The following is a 6,084-nucleotide window of genomic DNA, read 5'->3' as shown; positions in this document are numbered from 1 at the left end:
CCCTCTTGTTTTTTCATATTATAATTGATGGTCATGTTGTTTTGCATGTAGTTATGACTCCCAGCATGATATGCAATACCTACAGTAGGTACAAATTTTATTTTTGTTGTTTTGTTTTTGTTTGTTTTGTAAACAGACCTTGGTTTGTGAGAAAATAAAAACTCCCAAAAAAGATTGAAATTGTGTGTTTTTTTTTTCCTCACAATATATCAGTTTTATTACATTATAAATATAGCCTAAGTGCACTTGCTTCCTACACATGGTGTGGTTGTATGAGATGCAGGTTTGACTTTTGCCTGTCATGTCCGAGTTGCCAACCAAATATAGGCCTTAACTATTTAAAAAAAATGTTTTATTACGTTGTTGACTTTTGAGAACATTTATTTTTAACTGAGAACATTAGATTTGCTTTGACGTCAGAGTTGAACGTTCTGTTCCTGAGCTCCGGGAGGGAGAGTGGTAGTGTTTATTTTCACCACACGGTGGCGTCATTCCAACCTGACGAGCTCAATCACTAAAGGCGGCACGTCTGGGATTAGAACTCCGTGATTCGAATCTTTCAAACGGTTCCTTTCAAAGAACAACTTTTAAACACGTAAGGCCGATCTGGACATCCCAGCGTGACATATTACATGCACTAAAACGCTCCAACAAAGCCGTATATAGGCAATTTTCTTTTATTTATGTTTTAATAAAAAAGGTTTTTATCGTCACTTGTCTAAGTTTGTTAATAGCTGCCATGAAAACAAGTAAATTACAGCTTAATTATACTTTGCAGTTGCATCAAACAAAACATATTTCATAATCGTTTTATTTGTAACAGTTCTGCGAGTCGGATACGAAAAGTTCTTATTTATATTATGAGATGCAATACTATCAGATCATTCTTCGGGGTTTGTCTAATTAGGAATCGGCTCTTGTTCTGGAAAAGAATCAGTTAGCAGTAAAACCACTTCGAATTTACTTCGGATCATTTCAGATCGGATTTGCTGATCAGCACTAAACGATTCGCTGACGAATCTAACAATGTTATATCACAAGGATCTGTCATGAACGTGAGTGCTTGCATATGTCACAACATATCGTGCAAAATCAAATAAACAGACTTTATATTTTCCATATTTTTTGTTTATGGAAAAATGTAACGGTTGAGTCACGGGTTTGTCAAAGAGCTCTGAGCTTTGTGAGGCCAGTCTCCAGTCCTTATCCGGCCTAAATCTTGAAAGGAGGGCGTGATTAGGACGGAACAAGAAAAAAAAGTTAAAAGCTTCGAATTTCGAGTGTTTAGTCTTCCCATACTTTGAGAAATAGCTAGAATCTCATCCTAAACTTTCAGCTCTTGAGAATATGTTGTTTTCCCTGAGATATAACTGTTCTAAGGTAGGCCATAATATTTTTATGAACATTCAGATGGGAAAGGCTGGTGTTGGTTTTGTAATTCTTTAAGTTTATATTCTTTAAATGTATTGCACACAAACAAGCCTACACTTCCTGTCAGACCTGTCAGGCCAGGGTTTCGCTTCTGCCTAATCGTCTTATGCGGTGAACAATTACTGCATTAATGAGTGAGGATTGGTTCTTAATATTTGAGATATGGGGCCCGGTGAATATCTGTACCTAATCCTGGTATGACTTGGATTTATTAACTCTGTTTGTCTTGGCTGTTGAGTTTCTTCAGGTCAAGGAATCATCCAAAAGATTAGCAGAGACAGGTCATGAGAGACCATGAGAGATTTGTTAATCTTACACCACCACCAAAATCATGTACAAAAACTCATCTGATGTAAGACATTGTAATGAGTATAACATGTTTTTTATTGTAGCCTGTGACCTTATGCCAGCCTATTGTTGTCATCAGGAAAGCACTTCTGTTTGCTTGGCACAGCCATGGTGTTGACGGTTTAGACACCTCATCATTTCAAAGGGGAAACCCAGCGGATCGGGCTTCAACTTTGGATGTGGTCCTAAATTCCTTCACATGACCCTCGGTTACTGATCTCTTATACTGATTTATTACTGCTGGACCTTATGTAAAACATCAACTTTATACAATTATTTAACACTTTTCACAAAACACTTTTTAATAGGCATATTTAAATGCATACATATACGCAAAAGTTATGTGAACCATCCACGTGGTATTTCATATAATCTATATATAACCAATGAATGATTGATTTAAAAATTCTATACAGTTTTGTTTAAATCATTTAAAAATAGAAAACTAAAATAATTAGTTTGAAGTGCTACAAATACATTTGGGCATTCATTTTACAGGGAAAATGACAGGGGACATTGTCTAAAGATTACATTTAACTATTTTTTTAATTATTGGCATTTTTAAAAATTAACTCTAAGTGATCGCTATGATGGCAAATGTAAAAATAAGGACATGTGCATGCATAATTAAATATCTAATTTCAACCAAACTGATACAATTTTGAAAATCAGCTGATAACCAGTATAGTACTGATATATAAAAATGGTAAATAGTGGTTTTCTTACTCCATGTATGCACAAAACATTACTTTGTCTATTTGCATTACATTATGATGGGAGAGTTGTTAGTTTATGAGGAGCCTAGTACATTTATTTTTCTGTATATTAAAGAGGACCTCTTTTGCACTTTTACAAAGTCTTGATCTTGTTTTCGGGCTTAGGATTTTATGCTTAAATGTTAAAAAACACCTTATTTTTTACATATTTTACATTGTTGCAGCTCCTCTCTTCCCAGTCTGTCAGTAACGCTCTGTTTAGTTCCTGTCTCTATGAAACCCCTCCTTCTGAAAAGTACAATGTGCTCTGATTGGTCGACTGGATCAGTGTATTGTGATTGGTCAACCGCTTCGAGCGTGTTTGGGAAATGTCTAGCCCCTTACCATAACCACGAGTTTCAACACACTACTAACTAACTCAACCAGGCCTCGTCCCTTTATTCTGCATATGTCTTGGACAGGAATTATTTAAATGAGGAATATTGTGACGAGTTCGTTCCCAGAAGAAAACTCAAGACTACAATGGAGGCGTTTCAGAGAGTTCAGAAACAGTGACAATGATATAGAGAATAACTCCCACTGGAGGGACTTTGTAACTTTGCAGACCCTTTTTATGCTCAAACAGCAGCATTACACACTAAAGAAAGTTGAACATGTAAACAAGCCTAATAGATCCTCTTTAAAGTAGAAAGCTGTTGGATTAAGCGGTTGGACTCTGAACCGGAATCTCAGTGGTGCTGAATTATCTCGAGGATAATCCTGTGTGTTCCCTCCGTTCGGTTCTGGAATCTGTGAATGACTGACCTATTTGTTTTGAGACAAAGCTTTAGCAATCTGGCTCTTTACAGGTTGTACACATGTCTGAAAAGGCATAACCGGCCAGAGCAAAAACTGGTGTCAGAATCTTGTGGACAGGCATTGAGGTTGAGATTGAGTGGCACAAAGTTACACAGGAGGGCATGAACTGGAGAGCAAAGTCTTCCTCTTTTAACTTTCTGTTGCACAAGCGATCAATGTTTTAAACATAAGGATGGCACAAGGGTGTTTTAGACTTTGGTAGGTTATGGAGTTTAGATATACAAAAGGCCTTGTATTTGGCCGAGGAAAAGGTGTCTCAGCCCTCACAGGTCTCTTTCATTCAAGGTCCTGGAAACACACCAGCAGAAGATACAACCCTGCTTCTGTTTCAGCCTCTGGCCTGCACTACAGTCATGACATCATTTTGGAAAAGGAAGTAATGGATTTGAAAGTTAGTTCAGGAGAAGCAGATTTAAGTCTAGCCACAGACTGCACTGCATATGTTCTTGTCTGACCCATAGAGTATAATTCATATATAAATTATTCACAGTCCAAATGATCTCAAGTTACATTCACGTTTTAGGTATTTGTTACATTATATTGTATCCTTTTTCATGTCATTAGCTGAACTACGTATAGCATACTTCTATTAATTTGAGTATGCTATTCCGAATTGTTGACGTTTCCTCTTTTCATCTGGTTTATTAGTCCTGTTGTGTCATTGGTTGTTGTTCATTGTTCTTGTTTAGTCGGTGGTTGTGGTAGATCTGTCTTTTGAGCTTCTTTGCCACGCGTTTGCATAAATCTTTTGTCATGCTGTTTTAAAGTAGCTTAGTTATTTTGTTTGTTCGTTTTTGACTGTTCTTGGTTCAGCTCTTTCTCAACTATCAATGGATTCAAGGTCTTGTCTTGAACTTCATGAGATCATTTTTGGATTTGCTATTCACACTTGCTAAATATGATTGGATCTCATTCGGACATGCACAAAAATCAGATTTGGACTGATATTCTGAACAAGACTCTAGGATTCAATATATTCACAACTCACCTTAGAATTAACATTAACATGTTGACTGAGCTCCACTGTACAAAAATGAAGTATTGGTGTACAAATAAAAAAGAAAGAAGCAATTTAACAAGGCAAACTATATTTTTGGTGTGGGAAACATTGCTGAGCATCGTGTTCTACAGAGCGGAGCGGAAGTGAGGGCCTGAGGTCTGACCAGTCCTGCTGATGTGTGTGTATTTTTAAATTCTCCTAATGTCCCTCAGTGGGCGTTCAGTCTTGGATAACACAGAGCTTTTTGAGTCGTGAGTGAATGTGTCCTGTGAGTGTGTGTATTTATGTGTAAAGAGCTCCAAGTTTTCCCATATCGCCTCACCACATTTGTTGTCTATTTGCACCATGCGCCAAAGGAAGGCGAGAAGGTGTTTATGTCTTTCAGAAGATTCGCCTCAGCGGTGACATTTGGCCCACAAAGAAGTGTGTGCGTTTCTCCTGTGAGTCCAGTGACCTTGCCCAGCTGCTGTGTGTCATCAGAATCCAGGGCTGGTGGTTTGAGATGCCTGTGTATCATCAGTCTGTTTTCGTGTTAATTGCTGGTGTTAGGACTGTGTTTGTTCCCCTGAATTTTCGATTCTCTCCTGTGAAACGTTTGAAGTTAATCCTGTGAGCTTGCTGTGGGTCACCTGCACTTACATAAGGACTAAATGGATTATAATTTAAGAAATTATATGTGATTAAGTAAAACTGAGTTTGGTCTTGTCATGTCACATGCAGATGTCCATACTGGTTTCTTTCGGGGTGTTCACACTTGTAGTTCAGTTCGCTTGGTTTGTTTGATCTGGACCTAAAAAAAAAATTTAGTCCTGGTCTACTAACTGTATAGATTGGAATTTTAACACCAAACCTTAAGGCATAGGGATATCTTCACAACCAGATTGGTCGGCTTTTATTACGCATATTTCATGACAGAACTTACCTAACATCCAGAGCAATGCTGTGATCTGAGATAAATGCTCTCGTTGTATATGCGTCGCTACATATGATGGTATTTTGACCGGCTGAGAACTTGTGAAGAGTTTATAATATGTGTTAAGGAGGCAAAACAGCGTCGGGAATCCCTCCGTCACACACACAAACCAAGATCTGCTGCAAGGATCACGCGGTTCTGACGATTGTACTGAACTGTGATGGGCAACATCGCAAATTTGATGAGAAAAAACAGAGGATTCTGTGCTTTTTAGGGTCGCATCTTGTGACATCATGTGCTGTATTTGGTTCTTTTACATGTCTTTGGCCTGTTTTGCGTTCATATTTCATTCGAGTCGCACCAGAGTGTGTTTGGAAGCGGACAGAGACTCATGTTTTCGGCGTCTCGGTCCGCTTGTTTGGTGTCACCAGGGTTCAGATAGCAGCGTTCACACTTACTCAAATGAACCGCACTAACAGAGCAATCGCACCAGGGTTTGTTTTAATCGAACCAAACCTGCGAAGTGTGAACACACCCTTTAAGAACCTGCCTCATATAACTAAGGGTGCATCTCGGTGAACGTGATTCCACCAAGTACCACATACTCCTGGATCAACATCTTTGTTGATCCTGGAACAACTTTCAGATCAACCAATCCGATTGGATGGACAAGTTTACAGTTTATGTCAAGTTTAGTCTTAGAACCAGGGTAAGGTGCTTCAACATCAGTGTTATTCACCCTCTGAATCATTTCCCTCTGATTTTAGGGAAAAGTTTTGGTAGGGCTAGGTTTAGGGGTAGGGATAGGGTAAGGACGA

The sequence above is a fragment of the Siphateles boraxobius genome, unplaced genomic scaffold, assembly GCF_051911475.1.
Source record: "Siphateles boraxobius isolate OS27281-9 unplaced genomic scaffold, OSU_SipBor_1 35, whole genome shotgun sequence".
In the NCBI taxonomy this organism is placed as follows: Eukaryota; Metazoa; Chordata; class Actinopteri; order Cypriniformes; family Leuciscidae; genus Siphateles; species Siphateles boraxobius.
The sequence above is the reverse complement of the archived record's forward strand: the minus strand, read 5'-3'. Positions refer to the sequence as shown.